This window comes from Hermetia illucens, chromosome 2, assembly GCF_905115235.1.
Source record: "Hermetia illucens chromosome 2, iHerIll2.2.curated.20191125, whole genome shotgun sequence".
Classification (NCBI taxonomy): domain Eukaryota; kingdom Metazoa; phylum Arthropoda; class Insecta; order Diptera; family Stratiomyidae; genus Hermetia; species Hermetia illucens.
The window spans coordinates 166,830,593-166,857,479 of record NC_051850.1 but is presented as its reverse complement, the minus strand read 5'-3'; the positions used below and the strand labels follow the sequence as shown (position 1 = coordinate 166,857,479).

General features: G+C 43.5%; 1 protein-coding gene across 2 annotated transcripts in view; it reads right to left on the bottom strand.

Moving 5' to 3' along the window:
• Positions 1 to 18,547, bottom strand: part of LOC119649504 (divergent protein kinase domain 1C) — a 30,668-nt gene extending 12,121 nt beyond the window's left edge. The window contains exon 1 of one of the 2 annotated variants that reach the window (XM_038051674.1): positions 18,471 to 18,547. The gene's annotated coding sequence lies outside the window, so the exon portion shown is untranslated. Of the gene's footprint in view, positions 1 to 17,448; positions 17,726 to 18,470 lie in introns of those variants that run through there. The other variant, XM_038051672.1, reaches the window with a different exon arrangement.
• Between the last annotated feature and the right edge of the window lie 8,340 nt (positions 18,548 to 26,887).

Below are 26,887 nucleotides of genomic sequence, written 5' to 3'. Positions count from 1 at the left end.
GATAAAATCTTCATTTGGAGACCAACTGAGTCCCTGGCAATAATAACATGGGACTCAAAAATTGTGACCAAATAACGAAGTTTCTGAGATTTTGGAAACTATACATAGTGCAGAGAACAACCCATAAAATTTACCGATAAATCAACAAGAGGATGTGGTAAAAGCATAAACAATTATTTTTATATCCTTCATTTCCGGATGTCATTTGGTTTCATTATTCAAAAATTTCCAAGTTTAAAGTAAAGTTTAAGTAAAGGCCATTACTCAGTTTTTCATCAGAATATTCATCCTATTGGAAATATTCCAGTTCGAATGTTTCATATATGAAATAAAATTAAAAATATTATCGCGAAAGACACTGTCGTGCTGATTTATTTTTACATAGAAGTATGTAAGCCCCTTGTGTTTGTATATACATAGATAGACAACCTCAAATTAAACTCATACACGTGTTGGAATTTAAGAATTTTTAAATTGTGTTTCCAAAATATATAGTCACAATCCCCCATACAAATGCAATATAGCGTCATCCGTTCAGCTGACTGTAAAAGATCAATTTATAAATATAAATGAAAATAATAATCTATTTTCAGAAGCCAGCCATTCGCCGATATAAAGATGTAAACAATCGAGATTTTAGATGTTTTTTATTCTACCAGAATTTTTTCAGATCGTCTTTGTTTTTTGTTGTTATTTTAGCAAGAAAACACATACGAACAGCACCTACAAATTTCGTTAGAATCAAAAACGTATTTAATTATACGTAAAAATAGTATAAATTGGTTACAAAGTTCAAAGTTTTGGATGTATTGTGGGAACTATTTGAAAATTGACAAACATTTTATAGATGAATATGAGGGGGAAATTAAAATTTTTCATATTTGAATCTGGTTCGTTTTGGATTTTTTTTTAAATCCCTTCAAATATATTGAAATAATTTGAAACAGACTTCTCATATCAACGGATTTCTCAAGACAAGGATGTGTATGGTGGGAGCAAGCAGCTAAATTCAAAGAAATACAAACATGTCACTGGCAAAGTAGTACTAAATTATCAAGATTCTTCAAAGGGCGAAGTTAGTCCTAATTTGCATATCTTTTTTTTATTAGAGAGTAGGGAAAATTTAGGCAAATGTACTTCCAATTCAGGACAATGTAATGAGGAATGATAAAAGGACTTAGTACATCAAGGGCAATTCTTTAAATATTTCAGGTTGGCTGGGACTAATTTTTCTCTCAGGTCGCAAACCTGGGTAAGATTTAGACCTACCACTTTAATCCAACGACCCATGACCAGTTCATTCTTTGGAGGCCACCATCATCACCGGTACTGACAAAATTTGGGTTTCAAGCTCTTTGGGATATCCACTTTCTGGAATGCATAGGGCAGGATAGTTTACCTAGGAGAAGGCCATTGTAATTGATTCGTCCAGCAGATGAAAACGCAAAGTAAGAAATTGCGAAAAAATCATTAGGGACCCGAGAGGAACTGCAAAGTCAGTTTCCCTTTCACCAAGAAAACACATTTGTGTACAAAGCTGAAATTGCGCTGGCTACTATTGCCGAATCCGGCTTTGAACTACTGGACCATTCATCTTATTTTTTCAATATAGTAGTTCCCAGTGAAGCCCATCTGTTTCCTTCTTTTGAGTGTCAGTTTCAATGGCATAAATTTGGAGAAAATTGATGGGCAATAGCGACGGTGTAGACGTTTTTGACACACAGGACAATGCAAGTAAGGTTTTGTTTTACACAAAACTGTCTGTCTACCTGTCTGTCATATGCATTTTCCTCAAAGACGGTTATACCGATTGATAGCAAATTTGTTGGGAAGGTGGGCCCTGTGAACACCCACGCATACATTGAGTTACATCGTTTTACGTATAATTTATGGAAGGGTAGTTCCCATACCTGTAAAAGGAGGATGTACATTTTTTTCTCACCAAATGTAGTACTCATTCTCAGAACCCATCCAACTGAATAATCTGAAAGAAACCCCGAAGCTGTTAGGCTCCAAAATACTTTCCACACTAATGTCTGTTCGAATAAAGTTAATAATAGTAGAGGAGACCGGGGCAATTCGTAACAACTCGAAAACCCATGTGATACCCGGGGTATGTCGTGACAAGTTACCTTTTGTTGAAATTAATATCCATGTTTTCTTTACAGTTAATATATAAATTAAGAAAAGAACTAGGTATTGTTCCTTATACTGTAAATATTTTTATTTTCCTTCCGGAGACAATAGTTTCGGAGACCACGTGCCTCTTTCCTCAGTGCTAGTATCTAATTCTACTAGGTACTAGCACTGAGGAAGGAGGTACGTGGTCTCCGAAACAATTGTCTGCGGAAGGAAAATAAAAATATTTTCATTATAAGGAATAATACCTAGTTCTTTTCTTAAGTTACATTTTGTCAATTCTAATATAAATCCAAACTGAATCATGTGTTGGTTCCAATGATGGTGCGAAATTATGTAGGGAAGACCGCTGCTGTGGATGTAGACAAATTAAAAAATGCCATTCGCGCCGTAGTGAATGACGGGGTCTCTGAAAGAAATGCCGCAAAGGAGTTTGGCATTGGCCGAATGTCATTAAGCCGTCACTGTGAGGGGATCCAGAAACCAGAATTGACGCCGGTGATTTTTTAAATGATTAAACATAACGATTTTAAAAAAATTAAACAATTTTAAAATTTGTAAAAAGAAAATAAACAATTTTTAACATATTTCAGATATTCGATCAAAATCAGGAACGAGCGTTGGTCGATTACATTTTGAAAGCATCTGACATTTATTTCGTTTCCTTTCACCAAAGGAAATTCGAAAATTGGCCTCCGAGTATGCGAGACAACTGAATTTAGACATACCAAATTCTTGGACAGAGCAATAAATTCCCGGAGAAGATTGGTTCTCCAATTTTTTGAAACGACACTATAGTTTGTTCATCCAAGCTACGGGTCTTTCGCGAGCCTCCACTTTTAACAAAGTGATTGTTAATGAATTTTTTCAATATCTATAAAAAAACGTACAACCGAGTAGACTATTCTCCACGATTTTTATACATTTTTCATATTCCCTCGGGTAAACTTTCAACCTCTTACTGTACAAGACAATGATCTCGCCACTCCTTAAGGGGGTCATCCCGTGTGAAGGCCGTTTTTTCGCCTTTTTTTGAAAAATTATTTTGGAGGACTGGATAAAGATAGAAACGTGATTTTTTCACCATATGTTTACTGATACCTCTAGTATATGTGATAAATTTTTTAGCTTGATATCGTAGCTAGTTTTTGGAATACGTGTCAATTTATGCACCCATCTCCAAAAAAAGGTCTTTTTCTGGTGCCACGCTGGAGGGCGCTGTGTTTATCTGAGGAACAAAAACTAAACGGCATTTTAAAGTGGACAATATTCCACGGTCCGCAAACTAGGATAATTAGAAAATATTAAAAGGTAAACTTTTGGTGGGCTTTTAAACTTAATTTTTTGAATTTTGGTGTTTTTTTACGGCTTTTTTTATGAATAAAAAAAAACGACCCGTCCGATTGCAATTATCCTAGTTTGCGGACCGTAGAAATATGTATTAAAGAAGTCGTGAAAATTTCAAAGAATTTGGTTGGATAAATTTTCAGCTATGGTGGCACCCGATTTTCAAGATGCAGTTTCGAGAAAAACGCATTTGAAAATTTAAATGTGATGATCAACAGTAAAATTTTAACTCACCATTAATCTACTATACCTGGTTCATAGAGAGTGCCCTCCGTTTCTTCAAAAAAGTCTTGTAGGGCCGATTGTTGCTCTCTGGTTTCAATTCTGGCTCTTTTAGCGAGGTCATTCGATCGTCGTTCGGACCGCCAAATTCGCACTTCATTACGGCGGTCGGCATAAACCTGACATATGTGACCAACTTGACATCCCATTGTCACTAGGATTTTGAGAATGCCATTGAATTCTTCATTGAAAATAATTACAGCCAGAAAAGTGGCTATTTCTACGACCTTGGCCCCAAAATGCAGGTGTTTAGGAGCGAAAGTCCAGATCAATGCATTTAACGACTCATTGTTATTCTGGGTCTCTGCTCCTAAACATCTGTTCAAGAGATCATCTCGTGACAAATCTTCATAGATTGGTTTGATGACTGTTTGAACTTCTTCAGTTAAAGGTGCCTTCTCGTGGTGAAAACTATCCAGTTCTCCTTTAGCTTCCGCTTTGCGCCATTTGCACCAACTGTTCTCGCCTGCTGGACAATTTTGATGCTGAGGATTTTCTGTCTGTAGAACATTTATGGAAGAAAGTTGCCCAAATTTCTTGCTTCATTCCACCTATCGAATTTGCGTGTCGAGGAATAGCTAGCCCAAAAAATGTAGTGAGGTCGTTAATAACCTTATCAGTAAGTTTTCCGGCCCCTTTTCCACCAATGCCTCTGTGATTCTTTTTTGCATTTCTAAGCCGCGTTCCCGTTCTTTTCTCGACATGTCCTAAGCATTCCTTTTCTACTACTGCGTATAGTTTATTATTTGCAGAAACACAAAACCTTATTAAAACTGTCTGTCCGTCACACGCATTTTTCTCGGAAACGGTTATAGTGATTGACACCAAATTTGGTAGAAAGGTGGGAACCCTGAACGCTCACGCATACAGTTAGTTACATCCTTTTATGTCGAATTTAAGGGGGGGTCCCCATACATGCAAAAGGAGGGTGTAAATTTTGTTTTCATCAAATATAGTCATGTGGGGTATCAAATCGAGGGTCTCGATTATTACTTTTCGAAGCCGGTCTTGAATTTGACATTTGTTGGAAAGGTGGGGAGTGTGGGGGGGGGTTGAAAGTGACCATTTTTTTAAGGGAACGACACCAAAGTTTGTCCATACGTAAGACCCAAGCTACGTGTCTTGCCCGAGTCTCCGCTTTTAACAATGATTGTTAATGATTTTTTTCAAAATCTATAAAAAAACGTACAACCGATTTTCATACATTTTTCGTATTCCCTCGAGTAAACATTCAACCTCTTACTGTTCAGGACAATGATCTTGCAACTCCTTATATATTCCTTGGAGACTTGGGTTCTTAGCAAAAAAAAAAACTGCGAACTCTTGGCCAATCCTCCCAAGAATTTTTGGCCCCTACATGAGGATAGACGATTCCATAGCCTACAACGAAGAAATCTATGAGCGATACCATGACCGTCTGGTTGTGAATAAAATATAAAATCCGGCTCAACAGGTTGCGGTGGGCGGGTCACCTAATCCGTATTGATGAGGATGATTCAGCCTAGAAAGTCTACAAAGGCAATATATATGATAGAAAAGGAAGACGAAGCAGACCCTGCCTGAGATGGAGCGATGGCGTAGGTCAGGACGCCAGACAGCTTTTAGGGATATCGAAAACCAGACTGTCTGGAGTTCCTTATTAAGACAGGCCTAGACCGGATACCAGTTGTATGCGCCGTTGATGATAATGATCAATCTCATATCTCTATTGAAGCTCTCCAGTTTTATCAGTTTTGCCTGTACCGTCACATTGTTCGCATAAACTCCAGTCTTGGGATGGAAGTCTTTCGGTATAGCAACTTACTCCCTCGTTTTTTAGTCCTAGGACTTAGTCTTAGACTTAGGGAGTAAGTTGCTCCTCATTTAGTCTGGTCCACCATCAAGTGGATGGGGACTTAGGATCCCGCAGATCCTAAACAACAACCTAGCTTTAGTCTAGCTTAGACTACAACGACTGGCGTTTTAAGTCCAATATAATTCGCAACCTTGTCGTGTTTTTGCGATGATAAAAGGGAGCGTCTTTTCACCTGTTGGCACTTTCGGTCACGCTGCTCCCAGGGCAGAGGTGAGGCAGCGTCTGATGAGTTGCCTCTGCCCTGGACGAAACCGTCAGTCAAATTTTTTGATTTTTTCGATTTTTAATGCTTGGGTTGCTATGCTCGAAACTAGGGATCCATGGACTAAAAAACGAGGGAGTAAGTTGCTCCTCATTTAGTCCGGTCCACCATCAAGTGGATGGGGACTTAGGATCCGGCAGATCCTAAACAATTACTTCGGTTGCACCTTTACACCTTTGCGTTGCCCTTGGCTGCAACAAATTCAAACATAACATCTGGATTTAGAGCAGCAGGAATCTTTCCTCTCCATCCAGATATTTTTCGCGAAATTGATCTCTCGCGCGGTCATGTCACTGATAGAGCATGAAGTGAAGAAGACTGACCACGGTCAAGGGCGTCAACCGAAAGCAATGTGTCGAGTGCCTCAGGGTCGAACCTGATCGACGATGACATTCCTCTCCCACAGGTTCTCCAATCCATTCGATCGTTTCTAAAAGCGGGTGAAAGAAAGGTCACAAAAAAAGGTCGAAAACGCACAGTCTAAATACTGCAATTCTGACTGACTCCACTGAAATGAATGCACTAGTGGAAGAGGAAGCAAAAAAGTCCAAGAATGTGAGGAAGGAGCCTTTCGTGGACGTCTAAGAAAAGTTGTTTGCGATATATCTGATTATGATTTCTCGTTAACAAAAAAATCTTTGTAACAGTTCTCATGATGACTGAAGTGCCTACTTCTCAATCAGTTTTTATTCTTTGCATTTTGATTTGTGTAAAATTTGGTCAATAAATATGTTTTTCCTGTACATTACCATTGTAAAATTCTAATAAAATTCAAAAATCATGGGAACATACTACAATTGGGTATAACAATTAACTAAATACAGTGTCATGAATTGTCCCGGCTTCTGTCACGTTTTGCCCCGGTAATTCGTGGCATGAGACATGGTCTGATATTTTATGTTCTATCTTGGATAAACATAATAAAAAAGCCTCGCAAAAATTTTTCGTGTAGAGGTTTGAACCATTGAAAAGGAATAGTAACTGTGTTTTTATTTATAACTAATCAGGAAAAATCCGAAAAGTCAAAATGTCACGATTTACCCCGGTATCTCCTATATTACTATTATTTTTAGTAATTGGCTGCAAAACCCCTTTAAGTTGGTCCTAAAATCATTGCAATAATACAGGCTACACTAAGAAGCATGATTTCACCAAGTTTGGTGGAAATCGCACTATTACTAACAAAGTTATAATAGGTCAAAGTCGTCGTTTCAGTGCAAATTATAAGATTGGCATTGGCTGGTCAGTGGCACCTGATTTACTTTCTGACATAATATATGCATTTACATTACGTACGAAGTGCTAATGGGGCAAATATCTACCCAAATATGTTGATATAAGAAATACACAAAACCTTTTTTACCTGAAGCGTCCAGCTCCCGACTTGTTTTAAATGATATTCAGTGTTTCGAAAAAATGAACCAAATATATCGACTTTATGAAGTTTAAAAAAAAATGAATTTATAATTTTACTTGCTTATACTTATATACTTACTTATATACATGCTGAAAGCTGAATTTCTGATAATCATTGAAAGTCAGTGTTTTTATTTAGTGGAATCTCTAATTTCGCCGACAAAAATTGAAGATGTCAGCTATCAACCAATAATGGAGAAGCTCAGTAAACAATTTATACCAGTTCCGTCTGAAATTGCATCATTCTTCAAATGAGATCAACAGCAGAATGGGACAGCAGGTATCGTTGGCCGCCCGAAGCCCAAGATGAAGCAGAACACGTCAAGGGTTGTCTGACCGAGCAAAAGATCAAGGAAGAGCTTGATTCCTGGTATGCGGACTCCGGTACTTAAAGCTTTAATCAAACCCTTAACTTTGATGTTCTGCCAGGGGGGACTTTCTTTCCAAATTACTCGGAGACCAAGACATGAGCACGAATTTAACAAAACAGATGATAAACGATCATCAGAGGAAGAGCTACTGGCATCTAGTTAAGAGACGATGACTGCGAAGGTAATACAGACGGTGGCAGTCACAGTACCTCTATGTTGGAGCAACTGGATGTAGAGGATACCGGATTTAGTACATCTGCTTTGAAACTGTCGACGTGGGATGCAATGGAACGAGAACCGATACGTACGCCACCTGCAGGGAGCTAAAGAAAAAGCGAAAGTCCGCTGGAGTCTCTTTCAAGAGCCAGTATTAGGACATATACATTCTGAACAAGATTGCGAAGAAGAAAGAGGCTGGTACCGTTAACAAGCGGGACAGAAAGCACCTCGGTAAATACCAGGTGATTGTTAAGGAATATAATAGTAGACACTTGGAAAACCAGCAGAAGCCAAAACTTTACACCTTCAAAAGCATCCAATTTCATGATGAAGTCGAGCGGGACAGCATAATGAGCAAAGCTTGTAGAGACTCTAACGCCAAGCAACTTCGGTAGACAGCAAAACGGAAACGGCTGGTAAACGGAAACGGTTGGTAAACGAAGCATGCGCTGCTAAGCCCTTCGCCGATCTTGCCATATGAGGCAGTGTGGACAAGCGTTGAGGTTCCACTGTTTGGTCATCGAACCTTTTCTGAATTATAAAGGGAACAGGAGGATATATTACCCGCTTTAACTCCTCTTTGGTGGTATATAAGTATTGCATAATAAAATGCAGTTTTCCAGGGACTTTTTCTGCTTGGAGAGCGTGAAGTTCGACATTATCCTATACGAGCTTCTTACTGTAGACTTGCATAAACAAGGATGCTCTCAAAACTGGAAGATCCCCGCGGACAAGGGGGGAAGAACCTGTTGGAGGTATTGAAATTGGATTACAGAGTGCGATTCAAAGTCAAGGACGGAAAGGTCAAAGTATTCCGTTCCGCGCAGCTCGACGACGGCTTGAATTCGGTCGACACTGCCAAAGAACTGTTGGAGAAGATAAAGATCGACGGCCTGAGGGGCAACGGTGATTTCGTACGCAATCATCCCATGCTGAAGGCTGCGCAGATAAATCTGCAGTACTCAAAGTTTATATATTTAATTTAACGGACAACAAATAGAGTAAATCCCAATTAATTATTGTCCTCAGGAGGAGGAGAAAGCAAAAAATTTATCCTACGTTTAAAACTACTTAAAGTAGGGAAGTTAAAAGGACCAAGCTGTTCTGCATTATAATTTCGGCAAAGCCTAGGAATCGGGGAATGAAAGTAGACTTCGAACTCTGCGAAGGGCACGTTGAAAATATCTGCGCTACGTGTGGTATAAGACGCAGGACGGCAGGTGATCTCGTCAGCGGCGGAGCAGTCCATCAGACCCGAGGAGAGTGTAAAGAATATGCATAGATCCAGATAGGATCTACGCTGTTGTAGGAAGGGAAGGTTCAGAAAGCGGAGGCGGAAGGGGCAATCCACACGAGGAAAGCTTTTCTTAAAGAAGAGGGAACAAGTGAATTTACGTGGCACATTTTCAAGGGCAAGACAATCACAGTTACGGGAGGGTGACCAGATCACGGAGCAATACTCGAGGGTATTCCTCACGAGGGAATTGAAGAGAGATAAAGAGGGTTGGATGGAGTCTAAATCAGAGGAGGAGCGAAGTATAAAGCCTGACAATTTTGCTGCTCGATTGATGACATTGAGGCAATGGGTGTCAAAGCGGAGCTTATTGTCGAAAGTGACTCCGAGGTCTTGAGTGGAATTTAAGCAGGATAAGGAATGTCCGTTAAGAGAGTAGGAGAAAGAAGTGGGTGAGGATTTTAGGGAGTAGCACAGAGAGTGACACTTTCTGACGTTTAGGGCTAAACCATTAGTCGAGCACCAACGAACCTGAGTGTCCAGGTTAGATTGAAAGGAAACACAGTCCATAGACGACGATATAGCGTAAAACAACATAAGGTCGTCTGCATAGAGCAAACAGGGACAAGTAAGAAGGGGAGGAAGGTCGTTAATAAAAAATAAAAATAAAAAAGGACCCAGAATAGATCCCTGTGGGACGCCAGAAGAGGGGGAAAAGGAGCGAGAAATACAGCCGTCAAAAGAGACGCGGCAGGATCGGTTGGAAAGGTAAGAGGCACGCCATAAAACATTACCAGTTTTAAGCAAAAAGAGACCATCGTAGCCAGGTCCGACATTGGCATCAAGTTTACCAATGAGGTATTCGACAAGGATAGGGATAAGAAGGGGAATGGTATGAATGCTGGGCAGGCTACATCCACTATCGGGAGGGATTCGGAGACCGACGAAAAGTAGCGGAAGAGTAAATCACAAGATAGCTGGGGGGAGTTAGCTGAGAAGCCAGAGAATTTAATGGACGGAGGGGATAATTGGGCAGGGCAGCGGGAGTTGCGAATGTGGGACCAGAAAGGTTTCAGGTTTCCACGCTTTATTGAGTCTTCCACGCTGGACAAATATTCGTTTCTGGACCGATAACATGACCGAACGAATTACAACATTTGATGTCTATCACAACATTCAGAAAAGTGCACTTTTCGGCTTTATTATTATCACAAACCTATCAGTGTGTAATAGAGGCAGTACATCAAATTTCCACTTTCCTAACTCCGGAACTTGCAACGGTTGTGAGGAAGCCCTCAATTTTACCCTACTAAGTGACAATGTAACATCCGCACGACTGAAGAACTGGAGTCAAAGATCGGAGCTTTGGTGTCTCGTGCGCGACAAAATACAGCAACCGTGGTGGAACCAGGACCTGCCAAATCTCAGGAAGAAAACCATTGAGGTCTTTATCATCTGTTGCAGGCATAAATGTTGGCGTAAGTCGGTCATCAGAAGTGCCACAAAATGATTCAGGCTAGAGTATTGTTCGAACATAGAAAGTATCAACGACTCTGCGGCATTCAGAAAGAAATTGGCCCAAGGAATAATTGAAGAAAAAAGAGAAAGTATTTATTTCAAATCCCAGCATGTCGGAAACTGATCACCATAAATTTGAACCAAATCAGCTAAAGCGCGCAAAAATGATAGATCCGCATCAAAACAGTCGGAACAACCATCTAAATCACAGACAACTAAAAATAGAAATTTCATAAAGTCTTGAAATTAATTGAGCGAAAAACTGGAAAACGTACAAATCGTACATAAATGTTCGAACAGAATTAGGCCCAGAATGATCTATGCAGACACCGTAAACTAAGTGAAAATAAAATCCTCAAGAATAGCTAGTCACAGAGGGAAAATAAAAACAAAACATTTCCAACATTCTATGAACAATATGAAGAACGTAACAAAACAAGAAATATTTTAAAATTATCACCTTTAATGTAAGAATACTGCTATCAGCAGACAAGGTAATCGAACTAGAAAACGCACTGAACACCACTGACATATTTCGTATGGCACATCTTTTACGTGAAGCAAAGAAGATAATATCGAGAAACATTGTATGCCATACGGGAGAGATAACCGATTAGACGAAGTTGGTTTAACAATTCAGCATCATTTAAAGTGACGACTTCAGCAATATAAAGTAATCTTAAGATAAACAAGTTGAAACTGAACACCAAAAGCAAAAACCCCCCAAACACCCCCTACTGTTGATTCAAATATATATACCAATGCATATCTCAATCCACAGAGGAGTAATGCGATGAATTCTGTAATTTCCATAACAAGGAAATGCACGAATTTTGGATGCTATTACTTATCTGTTATGACAAGCAGCAAGGAAGGAAGTGAACTCTGTCGCTACAATCATATACATACATATGTAATTGCTAAAAATTGACCAAAAACGTAGTAAGTTCGGATCGGTAGAGAGAAAATCCCTAGCCAGGGGGAACCCCCGGAAAACCTTACCAGAGCTTTTGAATATTGCCATATTTTTAAATGGCAGGCATACTTATATTTCTTTTCTTTGTACGCAAATTTTTGGAAAAGTGTGATTTTGGGGACCAGAGTATGTAATGGATAGATCTTTGGAGTAGGCAAAACGAGTATCCGTATTGACTATATTCTATCCTGAGGGCAAAGCTATCCCAAAAACAGAAAAGTGAAGTGGTGACTGTGTAGATCCGGCAACACCTAAGTACAATTCCACTGAAGTCTCCTGTCTATGTCAGCTATACACAGGAATGTGGGACAATTGTTTTGGACGCTCTTGAGCTCAGCTCTTGATTCATGGTGCGTTGGGATCGTCCCAAAGAGAATTTGAAATCCACAAAAATTTCCGGAAGTGGACGCGAATTTAAAATGAAAACAAAAAAAGTAATACCTGGATTGCGCGTGTAGAGTCGAAAAATTCGAAACCCCTCGGTATCTTCTAGTCACAAAATGTGAAAATACCCTTCCTTACGAAAGTGATGCCACTCGTTGAAGGAGGGGTCGTCTACGATCCTTAACGAATCGCTTATGATACGGGGGTGGCGTCCTCGAGGTGCCCGAACAAGTAGTTCTGAGTCCCTAGCTGGTAGCTGCGTCCTAGGTAATAGTCTCCAGAAAGTTTCTCGGTGAAGAACGAACTGTTATTGATCGATACATGCCGGGACACACTGGGAATCCCCGGAGGTGTCGACATGGATGGGGTGATGTGAACCTAGCTCTGCCAAGGTGGTAGTTGTGGCGTGTATCAGGAGAGAACCCCTTCAGGACCCTGATCGGGAAGTGTGCATTCAATCGGTATTAGTAGACCGCGTTGCCTCGAGCGAGCGCTGATCCGTCCATGAGTTCCGGGATCAGTTAATCGTAGGTCAGGCCTCAGGAAACTGGGGTAGAGGTTTGTCCGCGAGGGTGTACCCATTCGTGACTATTGCGGCCCGCTCCCTTGCACACAATGCGCTGGTAAAAAACTTAACTGGCGAATAAAAAAAAACGAGGAGTTTATGGAAATGGAGAGTGAGCTGGCTGCGTTTATACGCAGCCTAAAAATGTGCCGCCCGCCCCAGCACCCAGTGAAGGACGAAATAAGGGCTGAAATAACCGACGAAACATTGGGACGCGCAGACGGAGAGAAGAACTCGCAAAGTGATGCGGCACCTGCAACGGAGAAACCCAGACCATACCACACAGTGCTATAATTGCGGGAAAAGGCACAGTTGAAACTGTCAAAATTAACCAAATGGTTTCGAATATAAGCCGAGTGAGAGGGCTGCCGACTACTTTGGCGCAAGCTGAGGAAGAAAGGCTTATTAAGAAATGCGCGGTAGTTGTGAAGCGCATGCGATCTGCGAAATGATTCCTGGCTAGCTCTCTGAGGATAAGGAGGAGTTTAGTTGGTAGTCGGACGACGTACCGAACCGGGAGTCCAACACTCCCGCAAAAAATCCTCTCTTTGAGTTTAAATTATCCATTTCTTTCTTTGTCGCTGGGAAGTACTGTCTGGATCTTTATCTTTATTTGCTCATATTGACTTACATCTAGATATTAAAATTACCTTGTTTCAAATGGGTAGCTACTACATTTCTTTGCCCAACCCGACCTTCTCTGTAATTTACTTTACTTTTTGTGTGTTCATTACATCGATCTCAATATTTTTTCCAAAAAACGTATTTATTTAAAAAAAACTGCGCGCTAACTTAATTTAACTTAAGAGGTCATCCCCCCGGGGTCCCCCTTAAGAGGACCATCTCGTGTGAAGCCCGTTTTTTCGTTTTGTTTAGAAATCTTTTGTGAAGAACTGGATAAAGATACAAATACGAATTTTTCATCATATCTTTCTTAATATCTTGAGCATGCATAGCTCGGGAGCATTGTTGGTTATTGAAATACAGAGCAACTTATACACCCATCTCTAAAAAAAGGTGTTTTTCTGCTAGAGGGCACTGTGATGATCTTAAAGAAAAAAATTCAAACGGTATGTTAACGCGCGGACTTAACCACAGTCCGCAAACGAGGATTATTCAAAAATATTGAAAGATAAATTTTTAGTCCACAAACACACGTGGGCCTCTCCAGACGGAACCACTTTCAACCAAATTGACCACGTATTGAATTGAACGCCGCCACCTCTCAGTTTTCATGAATGTCAGAACATATAGGGGGGTCAATATAGACTCGGATCACTATCTCGTTGGCATGGTGCTCCGAGCTAGAATAACTACACCACCGAGAATCCCCTCTGACAATCAGGTGAGGTTTAACACTGAAGCCATCCACAACACAGCCCTCCGCAATACTTATAAGAGGGAAGTGGATGCCGCAATAACCGCAGTCAGCAGAGATCCTAGAGATGAAGCATCAATAAATAATCTTCACAATCACCTGAAGAACGTTATCATAAATACGGCCACAAACATACTTGACCCCAGGGGCAAAAAGAGTCGGAACGGCTGGTTTGAAGATGAATGTAAGCTAGCAACGGAACAGAACATTCTGCATTCTCAAAGGATACGGGTGAGACGGAGAGGGAAATCTGGTTTCCGACAGAATGAGCATATCGGAGCGATGGGTTGAGTATTCTGAACAATCAGAACATCGGCGAGTTGGAGGTCCCGCCAACTGAAGACGACGGACCAATACTGTCATCACCAAGTATAGAAGAAACAGTCAGTGTAATTCATCGGCCTAAAAATCATAAGTCGCTGGAATCGATAGAATTACAGCCGAATTGGTTAAATATAGAGACGACCAATTACACCAAGCGGTTCATCAACTTGTGCTCAAATTGCCTACCGTGTTCGCAGGCTTTAGCGAATCTGAGAACATTCTCTAGAGGCAGAGAGTGTGCAGATCCTTCATTGAAGAAAACCTTGCCAAGGTGTCTTCGTCTGAGATCTGAGGATGCCGGACAGTTGCATAAAAAATGTAGGGCCGTCTCCTCCTCCTCCTCACATTGGCTGCACATAGCCGAAACCACTAACCCAATCGTTTCCATATAGTAGTTTAAGGAGCAGTGTCCCGTTAAAAGCTCTACTAGGGTTTTCATGTCCCACGATTGGTAAAGAGGCATTATTTGTCTCATACATAAAAAGGGAAATATCACAGAGTGGAGCAATTATAGAGGTATCACGTTGCCAGGCCGGATAGCCCCATACGTCCAGAACATCATTGGCCCATCCCTAAAGAGACTTCACTCCAGGAAAATCAGCAGCAGATAAGATTTTCTCTGTGCGGCAAGCGATGGAAAAACTGTTGGAATATGGACACCAGTTGCACCATCTATTCATCGACTTTAAAGCCGCCTATGATAGCATAGCCAGGGTAAAACTGTACACGGCCATAAGAGAATTCGGTATCCCGACGAAATTGATAAGACTGACTAGGCTGACCCTGACCAATGTGCGAGGCCAGATAAAAGCAGCAGGATCACTCTCAAGACCATTCGACATCAATAACGATCTACGACAATGGGATGCCCTATCATGCGTCCTTTTTAACCTGGCCCTCGAGAAAGTGATCCGGAATTCTGAGGTAAATGCGAGGGATGCGATCCACTTCAACTTCACCCAACTACTGGCCTATGTTGACGATGTCGACATCATGGGAAGAAACTGCCTCCATCCAGATCGAGCAGGCTGCAATCGGGGCGAGATTTTGGGCTGCACATCAATGAAGGCAAGACAAAGTATATGGTGGTAACGTCAGCACCAACCAACCAACAACATCAAACCGCACTGGTCAAATGGGAAGAATAAAGATAGGAGAATACAACTTTGAGATCGTTGATAATTTCTCCTATCTAGGGTCGAAAATCACAACCGATAACAGCTACGATGATGAAATCCGCGCACGGTTGTTATCAGTCAACAGAGCCTATTTCAGTTTACAAAAACTGTTCCGCTCGGACCGTCTCACCATAGGGTCAAAGCTCTTACTGTACAAGACAATGATCGTGCCAGTCCTCATGTATTCCTCGGAGACTTGAGTTGTTAGCAAGAAGAATTACGAACTCTTGGTCGCATTTGAGAGAAGAATCCTCCAAAGAATTTTTGGCCCCCTACATGAGGATGGACGATTCCGTAGCCTACATAACGAAGAAATCTATGAGCGATACCATGACCGTCAGGTTGTGGATAAAATCGGGCTCAATAGGTTACGGTGGGCGGGTCACTTAATCCGTATGGATGAGGATGATCCAGCCCGGAAAATCTATAAGGGCAATATCTATGGTAGAAAAAGAAGATGAGGCAGACCCTGTCTGAGGTGGAGCGATGGGGTAGGCCAGGACGCCAGACAGCTTTTAGGGATATCGAATTGGTGGACCTCGACGCAAAACCGGGATGTCTGGAGTTCCTTATTAAGGCAGGCCATGACCGGATACCGGTTGTTGCGCCGTTGATGATGATGATGATTATGTGAGAATATTCACTTTCGGGTGATATTGACATCCAAAATCTTAAATTTCCAAAGAAGTGACAACTTTGAACTATTATAACTTTGTTAGTGATCAAGCTCTATATTATAGCCTACACTCCTGCATAATTTCGTGGTGCTAGGATGAACTTAAGGGGGGTTCTGCAGCAATTAATGAATCCTATATTAATATACTATTATTAACTTTATTTGAAGGGATATCGACATGGAAGATATTTCGGAACCTAGCCACCATATACTGCCTCCCTCTTGATTTTTTCAGATTTTTCGGTTGGGCGATTTCTGAGAATGGCCCCCTAAAATAAATGGTCACTTTCGACCCACCGAGCTCCCCGTCTTTCCAACAAATGTTGAAACTAACACTGGTATCGAAAGGTGCTAATCAATACCTTTCATTTGATACCTCACATGACTATATTTGGTGAAAAAAATATACACCCTTCCTTTGCATAGATGGGACCCCCCCCCCCACACATTGACTGGAAATTTTGAAGGTAATATTGCATTTCACTGTCAGGAAATGGACAAGTAATGTTGACATGGGTTTTAGAAGGTCCTTCTTCAAGAACAAACCATAGACATTACTGTAGAGTAGTTTTGTAATTAGGGTTAATTGAATAAATTAGTGTAACTTGTAGGAAATGTGTGCGCAGTCCTACAACCCCCATGAATTATGTACAATGTTAGGTAACAACGTCATATTTTCGCTAATTTATTCCATAATAAATACGTAAAGTGGCAAATTAGTTACTATTGAATGTGTGACGTTTCATCGAATAATACGAGCCACTCCGCAATGCTTTTCAGAGAGTATCAGCACCTATTGTAGTCAGTCGAGGGTAGTGGGAAACTATACATATGTATGTAGGTACGTAGAAGCTAGTTTCCAGCGCGGGATAATTAATTGGTGGGCACATGTAGACTTCCGAACCGAAAACGCATGTGCCAGAACGTATGTGAAGTGACTCATTTCAGATGATTACTAGATGTTTTCAGTAGAGGCTAGATGTTTTCCCAACTATATATAATGCTCATTGATGAAAATAAAAGCTTCTAGTGCTCACTATCATTGAATGAACATCTTGAAGCCAATTGGAAAGAATCCCCATATAACTGGTCCCCCTCACATCTACTTGCATGTGCTTCAGCTGCGAAGCTTGCTAACATATTGTATATTCCATCTAACTTCATTCTTACCTGTATGATATCTACCGGCAAAGTTCAGATGGTAATGTTGTGATTCATCATATATTGCTCATATTCGCAGTGCAAAGGTAAAGTGCAGTAAATATGCATTGGACTCCATGTACATAGTTTTTGCTAGATTAAGAGCAACCAAAGAATCTCTCACCATTATTAACCATTTTCGTTGATTCCCAACTTGAACACTTCACTATTCACAAACTGAATTTTTGCAACTAAGAACACAGCGAAAGAAATACTTCTTCAGAACTACTATTGTTTCCTGGGTGCCGATAAAGATTGTACCCCTCGAATTAGACCCATTCATCGAGCTACTGATTAACGCTTGGAAATTTAAATATGTGCGAAAGTCTGTAGTTTGTATGGAGCTGATCGGGCTCTGTTGCTTGCCATAAACAACTTTTTGCTAACAAGGCTTTACTAAACTAACGAGAAGATTACTGAGAGTCACGATTGAGATCTTAATGGAGCGCAGAGTGTAATAGAAAGCCCACATAAAAGTGCAGTTTGCTGTGCTTAGCGGCAAGTGCATGCATGGTACTATGTTGTGATATTGGCAGTTTAGAGAAGCTTCTATGTATGTAATTAACAAAATCAAAAAAACATCTTTGATATAAAGAGAGTTAAATAATTTGTGCCAAATATTTGGAATGACGCAAACAGTGCTGCCGGGCAGATCAGCCAACATGATAACTTTCTGTAGAATTTTTTCGCTTTCTAAGAAACATGAATTGCTTCCAAGTTCCTTCTTATGTATGTACTATGTATCCTGACTCAATAAAATGGAATTTTCTTAATGTTGATGTGCTATCAAAACACTGAGTGACTAAACAATGTGCATATAATGCAATACACATATGCAATGTTAGCACTATGCACCCCATACGTTGTACAAATCGGACAATTTTAACTTTGCCTCCTCAGCCTGGCTTCCTTGTCTTAGCTGCTGTTGATAAATCGGGCGTCTTTCGCTTACTATTATGGTGGACATTATAAGGACCAATGAGCAATGCAAGCACGATGATACATGGATATATTATCATACCGAAAATTAGCTAGCATTACACTTGGAGCACTCCCTCCCGAATCAGGAGTCGATTACATTTTGTGTAAAGCAGTAGATTTAGATGTATCTAAATATTGCACCAAGGCGGCTGCTCTCTCACTTACCTGGCTCCAATGGCAACTATTAAATGAATCGGCTTAAATGAGCTTTCAGCGTTCAACCTCCATGAGTTTCCAGCGCAACTTACTTACCCCGAATGATTGCGATCAAGCAAGCGTGCCAGCTTATGCGAGTTTAAACGACAACTTATGGAAAGTGAAAGTATCTGATGGAATTCACTAATGAATCTAACGAGTATATACTATGTATCGTAGTATGTGCGGTAGGGTGGTCCTCATGTATATAGAAAAAATATATTTAGTCGTTTTTCTGTGTAATTATTTGTCAGAATGTTCCTTTATATTAAATAAGTAAATATCCAAAATTTTAGCTCAATTAGTTAATACTAACATGAACAGAAAGTATCCTCTACAAAATCGCTCGCCGTCGAGCGTGAGATATTTTTAAAACATAGTAATACTTAATTAATCTCATCATCATCATCATCAACGGCGCAACAACCGGTATCCGGTCTAGGCCTGCCTTAATAAGGAACTCCAGACATTCAGGTTTTGCGCCGAGGTCCACCAATTCGATATCCCTAAAAGCTGTCTGGCGTCCTGACCTACCCTATCTCTCCACCTCAGGCAGGGCCTACCTCGTCTTCTTTTTCTACCATAGATATTGCCCTTATAGACTTTTCGGGTCGGATCGTCTTCATCCATACGGTTTAAGTGACCCGCCCACCGCAACCTGTTGATTTTATCCACAACATGACGGTCGTGGTATCGCTCGGAGACTTCCTCATTATGTACGCTACGGAATCATCCAGCCTCATGTAGGGGGCCAAACATTCTTCGGAGGATTCTTCTCTCGAACGCGGCCAAGAGGTCGCAATTATTCTTGCTAAGAACCCAATTCTCCGAGGAATACATGACGACTGGCAAGATCATTGTCTTGTACAGTAAGAGCTTTGAGCCTATGGAGAGAGAGCGGTTGTAAGCTGAAATAGGCTCTGTTGGCTGCCAACAATCGTGCGCGGATTTCATCATCGTAGCTGTTATCGGTTGTAATTTTCGACCCTAGATAGGAGAAATTATCAACGGTCTCAAAGTTGTACTCTCCTATCTTTATTCTTCCTGTTTGACCAGTGCGGTTTGACGTTGTTGGTTGCTTGGTTTTTGGTGCTGACATTGCCACCATATACTTTGTCTTGCTTCATTGATGTGCAGCCCAAGATCTCGCGCCAATCAACGCCTGCTCGACCTGGATGAAGGTAGTTTGTACGTCTCGGGTGGTTCTTCTCATAATGTCGATATCGTCAGCATAGGCCAGTAGTTGGGTGGGCTTAAAGAGGATCGTACCTCTTGCATTTATCTCAGCATCACGGATCACTTTCTCGAGGGCACATGATTGGGCGTCCGCTTGTCTTACACCGTTTTTGATGTCGAATGGTCTTGAGAGTGATCCTGCTGCTTTTATCTGGCCTCGCACATTGGTCAGGGTCAGCCTAGTCAGTCTTATTAATTTCGTCGCGATACCGAATTCTCTCATGGCCGTGTACAGTTTTACCCTGGCTATGCTATCATAGGCGGCTTTAAAGTCGATGAACTGATGGTGCAACTGTTGTCCATATTCCAACAGTTTTTCCATCGCTTGCCGCAGAAAGAAAATCTGATCTGTTGCTGATTTGCCTGGAGTGAAGCCTCTTTGATATGGGCCAATGATGTTCTGGGTGTATGGGGCTATCCGGCCTAGCAAGATAGCGGAGAATATCTTATAGATGGTACTCAGCAACGTGATACCTCTATAATTGCTGCACTGTGTGATATCTCCCTTTTTATGTATGAGACAGATAATGCCTCGTTGCCAATCGTCAGGCATTGATTCGCTGTCCCATACCTTGAGCACAAGTTGATGAACCACTTGGTGTAACTGGTCGCCTCCATATTTAACCCATTCGGCTGTAATTCCATCGGCTCCTGGCGACTTATGATTTTTAGCCGATGAATTGCACGGACTGTTTCTCCTAATTTTGGTGGTGGTAGTATTTGTCCGTCGTCTTCAGTTGGCGGGACCTCCAACTCGCCGATGTTCTGGTTGTTCAGTAGCTCATCAAAGTACTCAACCCATCGCTCCAATATGCCCATTCTGTCGGAAATCAGATTTCCCTCTTTGTCTCAGCAGGAATAGCATCGAGGTGTATAAGGCTTCATCCTGCTGACTTGTTGGTAAAACTTGCGCGCCTGGTGTTGTTGTTCCCTGTACTTTTCTAGTTCACAGACTTGTTGGTTCTCCCAGGCTTCCTTTTTCCATCTGTGAAGTCGCTTCTCCGCTCGACGGAGTTCGTGATAAGTCTCTGTGCGTGCCCGCGTTCTTTGAGAATGCAACATTACTCGGTATACAGCTTTCTTCCGTTCCGTTGCTAGCTTACATTCATCGTCAAACCAGTCGTTCCGACTCCTTTTACGGCAGGGGCCAAGTATGTTTGTGGCCGTATCCATGATAACGTTCTTCAGGTGATTGTGAAGATCATTTGTTGATGCTTCATCTCCAGATCCTCTGTTGACTGCGGTTATTGCGGCATCCATTTCCCTCTTATAGGTGTCGCGGAGGGTGTGTTGTGGATGGCTTCAGTCTTCACTCTCACCTGATTGTCAGAGGGGATTCTAGGTGGTATTGTTATTCGAGCTCGGAGCACCATGCCAACGAGATAGTGATCCGAGTCTATATTGGCCCCCCTATATGTTCTGAAATGTGTGGAGTTGCCAAATCTCCCATCAGGCGCGTCCCTTCGTGCGGATAAGGGAATGCTCGGCGAATGTGTCATGGCCATGCACATGCACGCGTCCGGAGATGTGCGTGTATGGGCATGTTTATGCGCAGGCCGGGTAGGTGGGAAGTAAACGCCCACCCGTGGATAAAAATTGGCTATGGGAAGGATACCCAGAAATAAAACCAAACATGGAGGAGCAGAAGAAGAATGAAGTTATGGTGCAGGGCTTCGGAAACCCAGTGCCGGCGGTTTTTGGGAGTGAGCAAGCGGGCTCCCGGCCGTCGATATCCAACGACCGCAGTGCCTCAGTAGTGGGAACCTTGGCTACTGTGGCATCTAATGTTACAAGCGTACGGGAGGAACTTGAACTGGCTCCAGTGATGGATCCGTTCAGAAGGAGCTCGATTTTTCGCAGATCCCCTCCCACACGGGCACAAGCCCCCACGATCGCTACCCCCAGTGGGAAGCGTATAGCGGGAGTCTTCGATGAGGAAGAATCGCTGACGCTGATTCACCCGAGCGATGTTTTGGGCAATGTTCAGTCTGGAGCTGCCTTTACTGCCCTCGGTAAAAAGATAATGGAGCTGTGTGAGTTCATAAAGGAGCGCAGGAACATTCACCAAAATATAAGGGCCATGATAAGAGGCAGTAGGGAAGTCGCCGATTGGAAAAGTGAACCAGGCAACTCAAGTAACGCCGGTTCAAAACACAAAAGAGGAGAAACCGGGGAAGAGGCTGCGCGAGAAGCTGAATGACTCAACAGGCCAGCAAACCCCGAAAAGAAGAAAGGACTCAACTCCCAAAAAGGCGGAGTTCATGAAAATTATGTCTGAAGTTACCAGGGAAAATACTGCAGTGGCTACCTCGAGAAAAGGGATCGAACCTTCAAAGGCGGATGCGGAAGCTTGGAGGAAGGTAGAACCGCGGAAAAGAAACTATCGGAGGAAGATTAGACCGGAGGTGATTTTCATTTCCAAACGAGGCGAAGGGTCATACGCCGACATACTCAGGAAAGTGAAGGCAGACCCCGAACTCACCAATTTGGGAGACAACGTCAGCCGTATTAGACGGTCGCAGAAGGGAGATCTTATGTTGGAACTTAAGAAATCCAAGGATGTAACCGCGGACAAATTCTTAAGCCAAATCGGGAAGACTTTAGGGCAGGAAGCCGACATAAGAGCTAGCAGGCCGGAGATCACTATAATCTGCAAAGATATAGATGAAATCACGACGAAGGAGGAGGTTCGCGAAGCGTTGGAGAAAGAGTTCGATCTTGCCGGACTACAAGAGACAGCGGTAAAAACTCTAAGGAAAGCCTATGGGGGAACACAAACCGCCATCATCAGCCTACCAGTGGAGAACGCACTCAAACTGTTAGCAGCAGGGAGAGTGAGAATAGGCTGGGTTATGTGTCGCCTTAGAGAACAGGTGGCGTTAAAACGGTGCTTTAGATGCCTTGGCTTTGGTCACATTGCGAAGTCATGCACTAACCCAAATGACAGGTCAAAGCAATGCAGGAGATGCGGAGTGGAGGGCCACATCAGCAAGGACTGCGGAGCTGACCCAAATTGTCTACTGTGCAAAGGAAAGGAGGGTGTGGACCATCGGCACATTGCAGGCAGCAGCAGGTGCCCGGAATACAGGAGAGCCCTTAGCACAAATCGCAGATGAGGTTGATACAAATCAACCTCAACCACTGCGAGGCGGCGCAGGATCTACTCGCGCAAACCATCCGTGAGAAAAACATCGATGTGGCCATACTAAGTGAACCATACCGAAACCGCGGTGGTAGCGTTTGGGTCAAAGACGATACGGGCCAAGCAGCGCTGTGGACTTGTGGAGAACAAGCCTCCCAGGAAATAATGGAGCACCCGGAGGAGGGCTTCATCAGAGCGAAGGTGAAGGGCATCCACATCTACAGCTGCTATGCTCCACCCAGCGCTACACTCGTCGAGTATGAGCGGATGCTTGCTGCTCTTGTTTTGGATGCAAGAGGACGTTGGCCGATCATAATAGGAGGCGATTTCAATGCGTGGGCTCTTGAATGGGGCAGCCGGATAACTAATGTCAGGGGACGTGTTCTCCTCGAAGCATTCGCGGAGCTGGACGTGGTACTGGCGAATGTTGGGTCTTCGTACACTTTCCGGGGAAGGGGCCTGGGGTCTATAGTGGACCTGACATACGTGAGTGCCACTTTAGCCAGTAGAATCGCTTGGCATGTCAGTGAGGACTATACTCACAGCGACCACCAGGCAATCTGCATAGAGATCAAGGGCGGATCGAGCTCGAAAAAGAGTTTTCGCAAAATGCCGGGTGGTATGCTTGGCTGGACAGTGAAAGCGTTCGAGAGGGACACGTTTTCCGCGGTGCTCAAATCCGGCATATCCCTGAATGGTACGGCTGGAGAGAAAGCCACCCAGATCACTCGATGGGTGACGGAAGCATGCGATGCTACTATGCCCAGAAGGCGATTGCTCCCCAGTAGGCAACCCAACTACTGGTGGAACAATGAAATCGCAAGTTTGCGAGCCGCATGTTTTCGGGCAAGGAGGCTTTGCCAGAGGCTCAGGGGAAAACCCGGTGGCGACGGTCGAGAGGAGGCACACAAGCAATTGCGTGGCCGCCTAAAGGAAGCCATTCGGAGGAGCAAAAAGAACTGCTTCAAACAGCTGTGCGACCATGCCGACATAAACCCTTGGGGCGAGGCTTACAGAGTGGTGATGAAAAGGCTGCGGAAATCACCCCAGGTGACCTGTCCGCGCCTCCTGAAACAGATTGTTACCACTCTGTTCCCTCACCACGAAAATAGGGGAAGGCAAGTTTTTGTCCAGCCAAATGACGGCATAATACCGCCTGTAACTGTGGAGGAGCTGCGGGAAATATGTGGTAGGTTCGGTGACAACAAGGCCCCAGGTTTGGATGGCATCCCCAACCGAGCTTTGAAACTGGCAGTGAAGACTAGGCCCGACCTTTTCGCCAACACCTTCGAGGCGTGCCTAAAAGAAGGAATATTCCCTGCCCAGTGGAAAAAGCAAAAGTTGGTGTTGCTTCCGAAGCCTGGCAAGCAACCTAGAAACCCAGCGTCGTATCGTCCTATCTGCCTGTTGGATACAATGGGGAAGATGATGGAGAGAGTCATCTACAACAGACTCCTGCCCATCGTCGAAGCCAACAATGGTTTGTCGGAACGCCAGTTTGGTTTCCGACGCGCCCACAAACGCATTCAATTCGGCCAACTGGAATAGAATTAAAGGGGCGTTGGCTGACATAGGTGTCCCCGGATACTTAGCGAATTTGGTGGAAAACTACCTCTCAGAGAGGACTCTCTGGTACGGGACGGATGAGGGCCCCAAAGAGTACATTGTCACAGCCGGGGTACCACAGGGATCGGTACTTGGTCCCCTGTTGTGGAATATCATGTATAATGGGGTGCTTGCTCTTCCCGTCCCAGAGGGGACTACGATTGTCGGCTTTGCTGATGACCTAGCTGTGGTTGTTGCAGCAAAACACCCAGAAGGTGTGGAGGTTTACGCAACGGAAACAGTGAGAGCGGTAAAGTCCTGGCTAGAAAAGGCCGGGCTGACCTTGGCGGACGCGAAAACGGAAGCGGTCTTGATAACGAAACGCAGGAAAAATAATACTGTAAAAGTGGAGGTCGGTGGACATACGGTCGTATCAAAGCCGGCTATCAAATACCTGGGGGTAATAATTGACACCAAATTGAGTTTTAGGGAGCACCTAGAGTATGCATGCCAAAAGGCAGCCAGTGCCACCACGGCACTTGCAAAAATGTTGCCAAATATTGGTGGGCCGAAACATTGCCGGAAGTTGGTGCTAGCCGGAGTGGTGCGCTCCATCCTGCTCTACTCGTCGCCTGTGTGGGCGGAGGCGCTTGCAAACTCTCAAAGACGGAAGCAGGTGAACTCGGTTTACCGGCGGATGGCTTTGAGGGTTTGCAGTGCTTTTAGAACCACATCAGATGAGGCAGTATTGGTGGTGGCAGGCATGATCTCGGTTGACATTCTGGCCAAAGAAATGAGTGTCCTGTACAATGCAAGACATATGGAGGGGCATGCACAGCGTAGAAATGCGGCAAGGTCAGAGTCGCTTGATCTCTGGCAACGCAGATGGGACGAGTCTGCGAAAGGTCGGTGGACGCACAGGCTCATTCCCAACATTGGGGTGTGGCTTGAGCGAAAACATGGGGATACCAACTACCACATTACCCAGTTCCTCACGGGACACGGTGGTTGCTACAGGCAGTATCTGCACCGCTTTGGGTTGGATGATTCTCCGAACTGTCCCAGATGCGATGGCATACCGGAGGATCCAGAGCATGTGATGTTTCACTGCCCACGATTTGCGATGGAGAGAAGGAGCTTAAACCAGGTGCTGGGCAGGAGCGGGACCCCGGAGAGCTTGGTTACTGAGATGCTGGAGTCCGAGGAGAAGCGGCTTGCGGTTAGCTCCGCAATCATCCAAATGCAGGAGGAGTTGCTGAAAGAACAAAGAAGGAGGAAAGCTGCAAATAGGAGAAGGATGAGTGCCTAAGAGCAAACCTACCCCGCGAAGTAATACCTCAATGGTGGTCCCGCGGGGCTGGGGCTGGAGAGACCAGGGGTGGTTTTTAGTGGGTGTGAATCCCACACGCGCCCGCTGTTGTTCCGCCGTTCGGGCGGCGGAGCTGCGGCGGACGTGTCTTTCTAAGATTTTCCACCTCCGTGTACGCACAAAAAAAAAAAAATATGTTCTGACATTCATCAAGGCTGAGAGGTGACGGCGTTCGATCAACACGTGATCAATTTGGTTGAAAGTGGTCCCGTCTGGAGATGCTTTTGTATGTTTGTGGACCGCTTTCCGCGCAAACCAGGTACTTCCAACAACCATTTCGTGTGACCCTGCTAATTGAATAGTCCGCAGTCCGTTATCATTTGTTTTTTCGTGTAAGCTATGGGAGCCAACGTATTGCCTGAATACTGGCTCCTTCCCTACTTGGCTATTAAAATCCCCAAGTATGATTTTGATATCATATCTGGGACAGGCTTCGAGGGTTCGTTCTACTGCCTCGTAAAAGGTATCCTTCTCCGACTCTGCAGTCTCCTCTGTAGGGGCGTGAACGTTTATGAGGCTTATATTTCTAAACTTGCCTCGCAAGCGCAGAGTGCATAGTCGTTCGCTTATATTTTCAAAGCCGATAACAGCAGGTTTCATTTTTTGGCTGACTAAGAAACCTACTCCGAGCACATGGTTTACTGGATGACCACTATAATATATGGTGTAGTGGCTCTTCTCCAGGAAACCGGTCCCTGTCCAACGCATCTCTTATATCTGTTATATCAGCCCTATATTGGGACAGGGTATCGGCTAGCTGCTCATCAGCTTCATCTCTGTACAGGGATCGCACGTTCCATGAGAAAATGCGCAAATCGTTATTCCGTTGTCGTTGCCGGGTCCGTCGTTTTAAAATCCGTCCTGTCCGAGGCTCCAGTCAGCCCTACCCAACCCCCAACCTGGAGGACCAGTTGGTACAATTTGTCTCGTTTTTAGGTGCGGGAGACTCGTCTTTATCCTTCTCCGTCTGCAGCTTTTGGTTAAGAAAGAGCTCCCAGCAGTCACCACGTGGAGGTGGAGATAGGTTTTGGTAGTAGAGCTGTTGGTGTTGGTTCAGCAGGAATTTCCCAGGTTTTATGCTCCATCGTGGGTACC